Consider the following 15,254-nt stretch of genomic DNA (forward strand, 5'->3'; position numbering starts at 1 on the left):
TCCATTTTGACATCCTGAGTGTGGCCCAGGGCATATATATGTGGAGAAACAAAGTTCCTGCACTAAAAGTCGCCTGACTTCCCTGTGACAAGTCCTCCCCATTACCTCAGCCAGCTCCACATATCCCGCTTCTCAAGGCAAAGTCTGGGGTTTGTCGTTATGGCACTATCATACCTCCACCTCAAGTTTGTGGTTTAAAAGACACATGGTCTAACATTGGTGGTGGGTGTTTTAAATAAATATTCACTGAAAAAAACAAAAGTTACAGGGATGTTATAGTTAGGCTGACATTTCACTTGTACAAAACCAGATAAATTCAGCAGTGATAGTTAGATTGGCTAACTATAACGTATGACCCTACAATGCACTGCTTATGGCTTGTGTTAGTGGGTGTATGGGTGAGTTGATGTGTGAGTAGCTCCATGGATTAGTGAGTAGATGTAGATGTAGGATTCTTTGTATGGGTCTGTGAATAGTTATGTCAGTGGTTCAGTGGGAGTAGGTGTATGAGATATTGTATGGGTTGTAAGTGAGTGTGTCAGTGGTTCTGTGGATGATGTTATCAGTGATGTCACTGACTATGTCATAAGTGATGTAATATGTGAGGTCATGAGCAGTGCATTGAGGGGGCATACGTTATAGCTAGCTAACTATATCATTTTTGTAGGCTTTGTTTTTTTTAACTAAATTACTATAGCCTCATAGCTGCTATGGAACGTCCAGCTCCAGTGCTGGACGTTCCAATGCGCATGTGCAGTTCGAACGTTCAACGGCAGCACTACGGAGGTAGTGGTGCCGTCGGCCGCTGAACGTGCGCAGCACTTAAGGGGTTAGTTAGTACAACACCTCTCGCTTTTTTTTTTTTAAAGTCGATTTGTATTATTTGTTTAATGCTGTGGTAGATTGTTCACAGGAGGTCTGCTTGAACCACTCATTGGCCAGCCCACTGGATTAATATTAGTTTACACATTATTGAACAAAATGAATATCTAGATGCAAAATATGACAAAAAAAGGTAAAAGAATTAGAAAAATATTTTTGGAAAAATACAATCAGAAAGCATTGTAAATAATACAACAACAGCAACGTAGATGGGTGTAACAGTGGGTCTATGGTATAGGAATGGGTATGACATGTCTGTATGGATTTGCCAATGGGTGTGACAGTGACTGTAAGGGTTTGTGTAGGGTGTCACAGAGTCTCCATAAGTATGTTAATGGGTGTGAGAGTGTCTATGGGGTTGTGAATGGGTGTGACAGTGTATGTATAGGTTTGTCGATAGGTGTAACAGTGTATCTATGGTATATGAATGGGTGTGACAGTCTGTATGGGGTTGCAAATGGGTGTGACAGTGTATGCATGGGTTTGTCAATGGGTGTGACAGTGACTGTATGGGTTTTTTAATGAATGCGAGTGTCTGTACGGGTATCTGAATGGGTGTCACAGAGTCTACAGATGTGTGAATGGCTGTACAGTGTCTGTTTAGGTATGTGAATAGGTGTGGCAGTGTCTGTATGGCTTTGTGAATAGTGACAGTGTCTGTATGGGTTTGTGAAAGGGTGTGACAGTTTGTATGAGGTTGTGAATGGGTGTGACAGTGTCTCTATGAGTGCAACAGTGGATGTGATAGTGTCTGTATTGGTATGTGAGTGGGTGTAGCATTATCTGTATGGATATGTGAGTAGCTGCAAGAGGAATAGAGTATAAAAATATGTATCTATAATTATTTTTACAGCCACACTAAATCCGTGCAGCTCCTGCGAAGTTACATGGGGGCCGCTCTGAGCATCGCAAGCAATCCACATACTCCAAGAATGATTAAAAAAAAAATGGGGGCATTTTAATGGCCATAATGCTCCCTCACCCCTCATATTAAGCATTCACAAGGGGTCAGAGAACATCTCACCTGACCCCTTCACTTAATATTCACTCTAGTTTTCAACTTTGGTGACAGTTCCCTGGAAAACAAAATGGTGGCCGCAAGTTTTTTGTCAAGGTACGGCCAGCCAATCAGGAGTTCACTATTGAGTGTGAATCCGCAGGTGGATCTGTGGGTAATCTGCACCCCCAGATATACACATTTGTTTTCCAGTTAATATCTCCCTAAGGACTGAATGGATTTACACCAAATCGCAAAAAGCACGATCTGCGTACCAAGGTCTAGCTTCCTGCCAAAATCGGTGTATTTCCGTCAAGAGTTATAGTCGTGTCTTAATCTCGTATGTTAATTAACATGGGGAAGTCGTGTTTTGGTGACCCCCCTTTTTCTCGGCCCCCGCTACACTAAACACCCCAAAACTTTCCAGACCCCATGTGAAGTACTGGCCAAATATAGAAAATGTCATGAAGCCTCATCAACCGGCACGCAAGAGATAGGCAACTGAAAGTCACCTTTTTAATAGAAACTCCGTCCTAACTAGAACTACCTTCTGGCGACTGCCAGTAGGTAATAAATATATATATGCACACACACACACCCACACGAGCACTGCACTTCACTGTGCAGTATAGCACTATATCTTAACAATAAGGAAACATTAAACACTAGACTGCTCATTTATTTATTTATTTGTATGCTTGTATAGCGCAGGACTCGACCCCCGAAGGGGTATCTCCGCGCTTGTGTTCATCTAGAGTGCCCAAAACATAGCCAGGAGATGCACAAAATTAGGATGTCAGGAACAAGTGTGTTTTAAGAGATTTCCTAAAGGCCTGAAGATTGGTGTTTTGCCTCAGTGTGAGGGGGAGCGTGTCCCAAAGGGTGGGACCCTTATATAACAGTGCTCGGCCTCTCTGTCTTGCCCTCCTGACATGAGGGATCTGAAGCAACAGTTGGTTACTAGAACGCAGAAGATTTCCGGGCTTGTAGAGGTTGAATTTTTCAGCCAGGTATTTAGGGCCCAAGCCAAGGAGGCTTTTGTGTATTATACAACAGATTTTAAATTTGACCCGTTGCCGAATGGGCAGCCAGTGAAGTTTCTCAAGGAGGGGGCGTGAGGGTGACCTACTTGGGGCATTAAGGACCAGTCTTGCTGCAGTATTTTGAGCCACTTGTAGTCTGCTAAGCTGTTCCTCATTGGCAGATATAAAGAGGCTGTTACAATAGTCCAGCCTGCTGATCACAAGGGTCTGGACAAGGGTCTTTCTGTAACTGTCCGGAAAAAACGGGAACACACGCCTCAAGAGTCCAGTGACCCGAAAGCAGGACCCGGTTACCTGGTTTGCGTGCTCTTTCAACAACAGTGCCTGATCTAACCGCACCCCTAGATTCTTCACCGCCTGCTTAGGACATGGAACCGGTCCTAAGTCCAGTGGCCACCATTCTGGAGACCACAGAAGGGGGGCCTCCCCAAAGAGCATGACCTCAGTTTTGCCCACATTACATTAAAGGCAATTAGAGGCCATCCAATCAGACACCGCTCTCATACCTTCGGCAAAGGATTGTTTAATTGCAGGTGTGAGGGTCTGGAAAGGAAACAAAAGCTGAGTGTCGTCAGCATACGACACTGGGGTGAACCCATACGCTCTCACAATGTCAGCCAGGGGGGGCCACATACACATTAAAGAGTGTAGGGCTTAGACATGAGCCCCTTAGTGAGCTCCCTAGAGATGGAATAATGGGAGCCCAATCTGACACCTTGTGAGCGGCCCGAGAGAAAACTCTCAAGCCAGGACAGAGCCAAACCTCCTATCCCCACTTTCCGCAGACGACCGAGAAGAATATCATGTGATACCGTGTCAAAGGCAGCGGAGAAGTCTAACAGCACCAGAATCATAGAGCCCCCTCTATCCAGTGCCATCCTGATGTTATCGGTCACGGAGAGGAGGGCTGATTCGGTGCTGTAGTTAGGTCTAAACCCTGATTGAGTATAGTCAAGACCTCCCGCTGCCTCGATGTAATTAGACAGATGGGTATTCACATGTCTCTCGGTCATCTTGCTTAGATAAGGCAAAAGAGAGATGGGGCGGAGGTTGGAAAGGTCGGTCCATGGCAAAGCTGCGTTCTTCCGGATGGGATTCACCACGGCTTTCTTCCATTCTCGGGGTACTTGTCCCTCCTTGAGGGAGAGATTTATTACTGACTGAATCTCAGGCCAGAGCAGATTACCTAAAGAGGCAACCATTTTAGCAGGTAAAAAATCCGCAGGGGACCCTGTTTTGATTTGACTAATCAGGGAAGTGACATCAGAATGACTGACCTCCGGAAAGACAATTAGCGAGCCACTATTAAGTGTTAATGACAATGGGTGAGCAGTAGTAACATTACTCCTCAGTATAGAGGCCTTCATGATTTTCTCATAAATCAACTCTATTTTATTCTCGAAAAACAGAGAGATATCATCACAGAGAGATTGGGAAAAATCATCAGGGCTCTCACAGGCTACCGGTTTCACAAAGGTCTGTAGATTCTTATAGAGATCTTTAGAGGAGTTGCCCGCTTCTGCCAACTGTGAGGTGAGACAGTTCTTCCTGGCCAACCTGATACTTTTATGATAGGTAGACAAAGCATCGGAGTATACTTTCTTGCTGTCCTGATTATGGGTTTTCCTTCATATTTTCTCAAGTTTGCACCCCTGTATCTCCAATCTAAGTTGTTCAGTGTACCACACCTCTTGTTTGGATGTGGGGTACTGTTTGTGTAATTTCAGAGGAGCCAATAATTCGACCGCCTCTGAAAGAGCTTTGTTAAACTTAGATAAAGCAGACTCCACATTGTCTGCCCCTGAAATAATGGGTTTCTTCCATATCCTCTGTAATTCCTCCACTGTCACCTTGTGCCATTGTCTGCGCCAAACGGCAGGAAGAGAGGGCTTTTGGTTCGGCTTATCCAGGCCTAGAAGATAGAATTCAACCATAAAGTGGTCTGACCAACTCACTTTGGTCGTGGTTCGGCACCGAATTTTAAGGCAGTTGGAGAGGACCAAATCCAGGGTGTATCCCCTATGTGCGTAGGGCCATTATTCTGTATTTCAAGCCCTAGTAAAGAAAGGTCGAAAAACAAAGCCAGTGTGTCAGGGTGAGTGGGGGTATCTACATGGATGTTGAAACTCCCAAAAGAATAAAGTCTTCTTTAGCCTTAAATTGCGGAGCTAATAGTTCCTTTAGAGAGAGTGTAAAGCCCGTACTGGGCCCAGGAGGGCGATAAACCAATGCTCCCTTCCAGTGAGCTTTCGACGCTGAACTGATCTTAAAGATCATAATTTCCATCAAGGAACAACTTCTTTGTTCAAGTATGGAAATCTTCAAACCCTCTTTATAAACAATGGCAATGCCGCCCCCAGTTTTAATCGGACGATCACGTTTTAAGATCTTATACCCCACAGGGACCCCCAACGTGATGGCAGGAACCGTATGCGTTTTCAGCCAGGTTTCCGTTAAAAAACGGATATCTGGTTTTACCGTATTGACAAGATCCCAGATTTCGAGATGATGTTTGGGCAGGGAGCGGATGTTCAGGAGAAAGCTTTTTAGGCCATTAGGTACTAAAATTTCCCCTGTGTTACTGCCAATAGAAGTGGTAGTATGGGAAGCATGAAAGCGACAGTAGATACACGCAAAAGGGCCTTCAGGGCATGGCCAAGAACCCCGAGCACAGCCTGCCAAAGGCACCGGCTGCAGGTCTTTTAGTGCTTGGGCTGTATACCTGATACCATGTTCCTCACTGAAATCCTTGCCCGTTAGAGTAGGGTCCATTGTCCCGTCCTGTCGCGGACGGGCGCAGACGGGCTACTCTTTGGCTACTCTTCGGCGTGTCTTCGGCTTACCTGCGTGCGAACGCTGCGCGCTCGAGAGGGGGCGAGGGCTAAATAGCCCTGGGAAATACAACCACTAGAGCGCTAACCGCTCCAGTGGTGGAGAGGAAGTGCCTGGCTCTCCCTGACCCGCCCTCCGCGCAACGGTACTAGCTACCGCGTCAGACCGGGGCGGGCAGGAGTGGTGATCAAGCCCAGGCTTCCCAGCTGCCTAGTGGATACCGTTCCCCCCCCTTTCAGGTCAGGTAAGGGAAGAGAGTATTGCCCACAACACAAACACGGCTGAAATGCGTTCTATTGAGCCTATGCGCAAACAGATTGCAAAATGACTTTTAGATTGCCAGAATACAATTTTTAAAATGCATCAATACATTGGTAGCGAGTTTTTAAAATGTATAGTTGAGCACAGCGTTTAAAACAAATCAGGCACCTTCGAAGAGCAAGCGGTCGGGGAGCCTCTGCCACAGTCACCCTACCGCAGCACGATCTCCGGTGTTACCGAGCCCCTTTGTAGTTCTTCACATACAAACCAATCACCGGCCTTGGCAGTGACACACACCCCCTCGACAATTACGCCCAAAGAGTAATGACGTAAACAAAATAATTTGACATAGGGCGTAATATCTAATGCCTTAAGCAATGTGGTTAATTAAATCAATTCAACACGGGGTTTTGATGAAATAAATAACGAACAAACGTCAGCATAATGTTTAAACATGACGATAATGTTTAGTCAAACATGATTATATGTATGATGTTTTGTTAAAGTAATGTTGCAGTCATGATAGTGGTCACGTAGGCATGTGGGTGTAACCAGAATCACCAAGGCGACACTAAAGCCAATTAGCAAATTACAATTATGACTCATGTGATTGTGTAACATGTGTATGTGTATATATAGCGCAGATTCAATGGCTCTGATGTTAGTGAGCAAGGCGGGAAGAGCCGCCGAAACGCGTCTGAGCAGAAGCTGATGTAACAAATAAAACCCTTGAACTGAGATACACGGAGTCAGCGCCTCTTTTGATGGTGAAAGTTTGGTTGGTGGCAATATATATATATATATATATATATATGTGTAAGCAAATGTCCCAATAGTGAGAGGAGCTCTGTAGCTGGTGCCGGCGGCGAGGTTCAGGACACCCTCGCAAAATACCTCTCAGCAAAAATCGTTTCAATCAAGAAACACGCCGCACACTACTCCATAGGTTCAATTCTTTAGTTTATTTTCTGTAGGATCCCCACCTACGCGTTTCGGACAACAATCTGTCCCTGGTCACGGTACAAACATTAGTCCATCATCACTTTCCACCTTTTATACCTGTAGTCACCACTTGGCAATTTAAGGTGCATTGTGGGCACAGTAGTTTTATGGATTGATTTCATTCCAAATCATGCACCATAAAGGCCGGATCCCAACATTTTCACGACACAAATAATGCTCAATTAATTGATTTCAGTGATGAAAGACCATGACGCTGATTGCAGTCCATCCGGACTGTTAATGATGTTGCAAAATATGCTTACATCTTAAAGCGCCAATTTCATCTGTATTTTGTAATATTCTTAGTAGTGGACTGAGTGTCCTTGTTGTCAACCTGACTACTGGCTAGCAACAATAGATGTTGTCTCGCTATATACTTCTATTCAGCGGGACATCGGACTGACAGCGATCAAGTACTTTCTGGGTCAAAAACCAATATCAGAATTACGACACACCAACATGGTAATCGATATGATGACCTTTTGCTTAGACAACAACATTTTCACTTTTGATAAAAAAGTATATAGACAAACCTGCGGATGTGCCATGGGTGTTTCCTTCTCTCCAAGCTATGCGAACCTCACGATGGGTTGGTGGGAAAAACACATAGCTTGGGGAGAAAGAAATGAGCCATACACCACGGACGTGGTGATATGGCTAAGATTTATCGACGATTTGTTCCTCCTTTGGAAAGGGACTAAACAGAAACTGGTGGAATACATTGCAATTCTCAATGAGAATGAAGTTGGACTACAATTTACGTCAAACATACAGAAAGAAGAAATAGAATTTCTCGATACTAAAGTCTATGTTAGAAATAATAGACTGGAAACAACTGTATTCAGAAAAGCAACCTCTACAAATAGTGTGTTACATGGAAGCAGTTTCCATCCCACCTCACTAAAAAAGAGCATCCCTTATGGGGAATTCATCAGAATGAAAAGGAACTGCTCGGAAGAAACCGAAATGGAGAACAAATTTAAAGAGACAAAAGATCGATTCTCCAAGCGGGGATATAAACATGCTGACATAACCAAAGGAGAACAAAAAGCAAGAGCCAAGACCAGAGCAGAAACTCTAATAACAAAACAGAGTCCAACTGAACAGAGTGAAGAAAATGACCAACCGCGATTAGTATTAACATACTCTAAGGAAAGTTACAACATCAAGCGAGCATTGCAAAAATACTGGAATGTATTAAAAAAAGACAATGACATAGGCAGCCTGATCGGCGACAATCCACTTGTAACATATCGCAAAGCACCATCAATTCGTGATACTCTAGTTAACAGCCACTTCAAACAAACAAGAACTCAAAGTTGGTTGGAAAAGAGACAATTGGGTTTTAGCAAATGCATGATGTGCAAAGCATGCAAGATTGGTCGAAATTTGAAATCACTCACTGATCCCAGGGGCAGGACCTTTGACATTCGGAACAAAATCACTTGTGACTCACAATTTGTAGTATATTTAATCCAATGTTTCTGTGGAAAACAGTATATTGGCTCAACAACTTGCCCTTTGAAGAAGAGAATTCTTGAACATACAAGAGCAATCCAGAAGAATGACCAAACCTACGCAACAGCTAAACACCTAAACTCACATCCAGGTAAAACCTGGAAAGACATGAAGTATTCAGGAATAGCGATGGTTGGCGAGAATGAGAGAGGTGGTGATAGAGCAACCAACTTGAGAAGGCTTGAGTCAAAACTAATAATCAGATTTAAAACAAGAAGCCCTTGGGGTCTCAACGCCGATGAGGAACTCTATGTACATTTATAAGTTTGATACCATCATCAATACTTTGTTTGACCAAACAAGCATTATAGTCCATAATTCTCATAACATATGAAGAAATGTAATTCTGTAGCAACAAAGAAGATTCTGTATCTATCAAGCCTAGCAATTTATATTCAATTTGTGTGACTAGTAGTAAATCGATTTTTATTTTTTAATTATTCAAGCATCATAATTACTGTTGATCCACAGCATGGAGCGACTCAATGTATGCTCAAAGGCACTCAGCCATTACTGACAACAAGGACACTCAGTCCACTACTAAGAATATTACAAAATACAGATGAAATTGGCGCTTTAAGATGTAAGCATATTTTGCAACATCATTAACAGTCCGGATGGACTGCAATCAGCGTCATGGTCTTTCATCACTGAAATCAATTAATTGAGCATTATTTGTGTTGTGAAAATGTTGGGATCCGGCCTTTATGGTGCATGATTTGGAATGAAATCAATCCATAAAACTACTGTGCCCACAATGCACCTTAAATTGCCAAGTGGTGACTACAGGTATAAAAGGTGGAAAGTGATGATGGACTAATGTTTGTACCGTGACCAGGGACAGATTGTTGTCCGAAACGCGTAGGTGGGGATCCTACAGAAAATAAACTAAAGAATTGAACCTATGGAGTAGTGTGCGGCGTGTTTCTTGATTGAAACGATTTTTGCTGAGAGATATATATATATATATTCACTGAAAAAACCATAGGTTTCACACCAGTTATTAGTTAGGTGGAAATTTTACTTGCAAAAAACCATTGAAATTCCCACGTTATAGTTAGTTGGACTCACTATAACTTGCGCGTGCAATGCACTGCTGATGACGTCACATATTACATCACTCATGACATGGTCAGTGACATCACTCATGACATCACTGATGACATCTCAAATGACATCACTGATGACAACATCCTTGTGACAAAGTGGCAGACCTCCTATCAGCATAAAATAACCTTTGACACACACATTAAAAAATAGAAACTAACATTTTCTTAAAAAAGGAGAAACCAATACCAATTACAACAACTTATTAGGTAATTCCAACATCTACATCCACATCCACTCATTCACCAACAGTTCTATATAGTCACTCATGCATGTACTTACGCATCATATGTACTCATACACCTATACATCCTGTTACACACTAATACTCATCCATATAGTTACTCACACACAAATTCACACATGCAAATAAACTATCAACAAAACATTTACTTGATTATACTGCTATATACACACCACTACACATACTTCTACAGAAATAGAAACATATTTACTCTCTTAAACAATCAATTATAAAAACACATACTCACTAACCCACCCATACACACAATCATCCACCCATACAGTCTTGCACACATGCTGTCTTCAAAATACATACAAATAGTGAGTCACTCATTCATGCATCTGTGCTCGAAGTAATATCCCCCACCGAACCATAGACACTGATACTGATACTCAAAAAAAAACTAATAACCCATATACACACTCATGTAGCTACTCACCAACCCATGCAGCCACTTATACACAAAGTGAGACACAGATACAGATATTTAAATATTTAAACATTACTCGCTAATATATGTATTCACTAAGATACATTTAATAAGTCAGTTAACCAATCAATTTTACACAAAAAACATCCATTTAGACATTTATTTACCCATTTATTCTTCCATCAACCTTTAGATATACATATATAAAAAATATTTTTTTTTCAGAAAGATACACATTCACTGGATGATGTCATCAGTGATGTCATTTGAGATGTCATCAGTGATGTCATGAGTGATGTCACTGACCATGTCATGAGTGATGTAATATATGACGTCATCAGCAGTGCATTGCACGCGCAAGTTATAGTGAGTCCAACTAACTATAACGTGGGAATTTCAATGGTTTTATGCGATTAAAATTTCCACCTAACTATAACTGGTGTGAAACCTATGGTTTTTTCTGTGTGTATATATATATATATATATATATATATATATATATATATATATATATATATATATATATATATATATAACATTTCTATGGCAAAATGAAACCCCTCATTTTGTTCCTTTTCAAATTAAATGTATTAAGTGTTACCACTTTATTCCAATCAAGATGACTTCAGGTGTGCCATACTTTTGTCATAAGTAAGACTGTTAGCGTTCTAGTTGTTCTTTAGAACACTCTGGGACATTCTGTCATTGGGCTATAGTTGGGCTACATCTGGCTGATATTTGGGCTACATTTGGGCTCTTTTGTCTCTGGTAGCCATCTTGGGAGACTGCATATCAGAATTTTTTAATGAAATATAAGAGGATTTGAGAAGTCACTCAAAATGTGCCCTAATTTTTCTTTCTTCAGCACTAATCATAATTTCTATGGCAAAATGAACCCCCTCATTTTGTTCCTTTGCAAATTAAATGTTTTAAGTGTTAACACTTTATTCCAATCAAGATGACTTCAGGTGTGCCATACTTTTGTCATGAGTAAGACTGTTAGCGCAGTGTGGATATATATATATATATATATTGAATATAAGATTATCCAAAGGGAAACAGACAACCATCCAGCACTCCAAGGTAGGATTAAAAGTCCTCAGTTTATTTATGAAAATACCAAGTTCACATCAACGCGCTTCGGGAGTCTAGCGTATATATATATATATATATATATATCTCTCGAGTCACAACTCCCAAATGCTTACAGCAAAACAGAGAAATGGACGCTTTCTGCTCCTTCGAATGGCAGATATTTATTTTTCAAAGTTTTTGACAAGTGAACTGCAAAGTGCTAAAAACCAGACGGGTTTCGGCGAACTCAGTCGCCTTGCTCATATATATATATATATCTAAAAAATCTACACTCAGTGTCCAAATGTGATTCACAGAGAGGAATACGCCATATTTGAGAAGCCATTTGCATGACTTCAGGGCCTCCAAAGATAATACAAAATCTTGTGCATTCCTGTATGCATGTATTTTACTATTGTGGTGGTTGTAGGAAAGTGCCCTTGTTGACATGGTCACACCCACGTTTTGCCGTAATACTGATGCTTTTTGACTGAAAGTGAACCAGGTCCCTAATAACCAGGCCCCCAGTGCCAGTGCTCTTTCCCTTAAAACACAGTATATGTCTAATTGTAGCCCAATTGGCAAGGACTTTAGCACCCCTTTAAGTCCCTAGTAAATGGTACCCATGGCATGGGTACTAAAGAGGGTCCCTAAGGGTTGCAGCATATATTATGCCACTGAAAGGGACCCACACAAAAACTGTATGCATAAGGCCATTGCAGGATGTGTGAAATGGTGCAAACCATTTTGAAAACACGACATGGCACACTCCCCGAGTGACATGCCAAGGTTCATTGCATATACTATTTGTAAGTCACCCCTGCAGCAGGACTTAGAGCCCTAAGGCAGGATGCATTATATTATATGTGAGATGACATATGCATGAGCAAATAGGCCCCTGTGATGTCTAGTTCCATTACTAGATATTGCTAGTGAACAGGCAACCATTTTAAGGACATGTACTGATCATTACGAGTTACCCAGCTACATAATGGCTGCACTGAAACCAATGGTGATTGGTATCAAATATCTTGTCTTAATAAATCTGTACTGATGCCAGTACTAGATTTATTAAGACATGCACTTTAGAGGTGCCCACTGAAAACCTACTTGTCCTCTAGTGTGCTGTCTGACTGGTATCTCCCAGTCTGCCACCACCAATGAGTTTCTGATCCCCCGTACGTAAGAGCCTGTGCTCTTAGAGATCATAAAAATGCCTGCTCTGGTTGAAGGTGATCACAACTCTTCCAGCAGGATGGCTAGTGAATTAGCATGTCTAGGCCAGAGGCTTCAAAGCCTCTGACGCATTTAAAATGCGACAACATCTTCCCCCCAGACTTGGGGAACGCCACCCCCTTTCCTTGGGCCAATTTCGCTCCAGAGCAGGCAAGAAATTAGAAAGTCAGTAGGTGTGTTGTACTTTCAGGCTAGGCACACACCTAAGGTAGGCCACCTGAAGTGGATGGTAAAGGAAGGGTTTCACCATTTTGAATTTGGTGAAACTAGGAAATCTGGGTCAGGATTATGCCCACTCTCCACAGGAAGTGGTCATATAGGGGGGTCGTCACCCGAGGGGTATGTAGCCCATTGGCTACTACCCTACACTCCCCTAAAACCCTAAAAGTTAGTATTTAGGGGTCCCCCTGACACCAGGAACTCATATTCGTCTAATGGGAACAGAAGAAAGCCTAAAGAAGAGCCAAAGTCGTGACAACCAAGAAGCTGAACAGTCTCCCCAAACCCTTGGAGGACTATTCTCACCTTCAGCAACCAAGCAGCATCTCCCTTGAGGTGGATGAGCCATATCCCTGCATCTACAGGCACCAACTGCACTTGTCTGGTACTCGGTCTTGCTGATCACCGGATCCACCGAGGGAGTATCTCGCCAAGAGGAGGTAACTGTGGATCTTGGAAGCCAGCCCATCTGTCAAGCGAATTTTGAGATGCTAGACTCTCCAGGATCATCGCAGCACCAATACCCTGGGTACCAAAGCATTTGACGCAACCAAGGCTTGTTGAGTGTCAAGCCCAGACACCACTGACGCCAGAGGATGTGGCCTAATGGCTAGAGCAGTCGCCCTTTGAAGCTGGGGAACTGGGTTTGAGTCTTGGCAGGGACTCTCAACATCCTGTCATTCTGGTCAAATAACGTACTCTCCCCGTGCCTAACAAAATGACTGTGTCCATCTGCAACATAACTAGTGATCATGTAAAGCTCTCTGATACCTTCAGGTCGAGTTTGTGCTATATAAAACTGTAGGTTTCTCTCATAGGATACAATTACTCGTCATTTGAGAATTTCACTGTTTTACTGTATAAATCCTACCTCCGAAATTACTTACCTGATTCCGATAATCCTGGTGTCTAAAATTATATAAAATCTGCTATTTTTCTAAATTGGTCTTCGCTTCAGCATGGCTCTTCAGTCCTTCTTCTTTTCTTCTTGGTCGGTTGTGGTCTGAGGAGGCAAGGTTTGGGGTGGCCTCTAAGTATTAGATTTAGGGGCGTTACAGGTAGGTAAATGTCGGGACCAATGGGTCCCCTCCTTGTGGTGGGTACACCTCCTATTATGCCACCCTCCACTGGGAGGGGGGCATATGCCCCACTCTGGTTGGCTGGGTTCTCCCATCTGTAAGATGGCGGGCACTGAGAGTTTTGCTTCACCTCGCCTCCCCCACCTGAGGGGTGGGGTTGGCAAAAGTTAACAGACCTCCTTTCCTCACTTGGTTTTACTGCTGATTCTCCCGCCCAAAGTGGGAGTCAGAACAGCTGGGGGATTTTGCTGGAAGTAACAAAAGGCCTGGGGAAGCTCACAAAGCCTTTGTAGCTTCCCCTTCGTGGACCCTGCCCATCTTGGGGGAGAAGGCTTGGAACCTCGTCCCAGGATGTGCATTGTTTCAGACCCCGGGAGTAGCAGGCTCTTGACCCAGGGGTCCAGAAACATGTCTGGTGGTGGCAGCTGGTGAGCGTCCTTTAATTCCTGTACATCCATTCAGCCTGGAGACTATTATTATTATCATTGCTTATAGAGCGCAACTGACACCCTACGGGTAACCCGGCGCTGTGATACGAGTGTCTAGCTGAGTGTGGATACTGTGCCCCCTACCAGAAGAAGATTAGCAGGATGGGTAATTTTTCAGGGGGCATCTCTAAGAAGCCCTCTGTGTGCATGTTTCATTAAATCCCACACTGGCATCAGTGTGGGTTTAATGTGCTGAGAAGTTTGACACCAAACTTTCCAGTTTTTAGTAAAGCCATTATGGTACTGTGGAGTTTGCAATGAAAAACTCCCAGCACCATATACTCTTAATGGCATTACTGCACTTGCAATGTCTAAGAATTGACTTAGACACTGTAGGGGTACAGGGCTCATGCACCTGTACCCTCACCACTGTTATAGTGAACCGAGCTAGAGGAGACTTAAAATTTCCCTTGGAAGCAGGGTGAATCCTTCTTTTGCTACACCTCTAGGAGCTTCACTGCCAGCTCATGAGCCACCGTTGAATGCATGGACTTGCAGTCAGAGCAAGTCTTGGAGTTTTGGCCCATCCCCAGGCAAACCAAGTGGGGGGTCAGAGACAGACATCCGTCTGTGACATTTGTTTTAAACCCTGTGGATTTGTTGGGAGGTACGTTCCAAACACACCATGAGCAAAGCTAAAAAAAAAAAAAAAAGAAGAAGATTGGCAAAATGTCGAAAAAAGTGGTCAAAAAATGTCCGAGGTTGCTCTCTGGATCTGCTATGTTGGTGTGTAAAGAAAGGAACTGATGTCAGTGCGGCGGGTTGGTGCCTATATAGTCATTACGAATGTTACTTCAGAAGCGTGGCAACACAACGCCACTTACGGGTGTGCAGAGGTACTG

The 15,254-nt window shown here is 43.0% G+C and overlaps 1 protein-coding gene across 4 annotated transcripts in view; it reads right to left on the reverse strand.

The window, feature by feature from the left end:
* The window catches only part of KIF1B (kinesin family member 1B), a 1,137,443-nt gene that overhangs the window by 27,872 nt on the left and 1,094,317 nt on the right, over window positions 1–15,254 (reverse strand). The window lies entirely within an intron of this gene.

The sequence above is a fragment of the Lissotriton helveticus genome, chromosome 5_1 (genome assembly GCF_964261635.1).
Source record: "Lissotriton helveticus chromosome 5_1, aLisHel1.1, whole genome shotgun sequence".
NCBI lineage: Eukaryota > Metazoa > Chordata > Amphibia > Caudata > Salamandridae > Lissotriton > Lissotriton helveticus.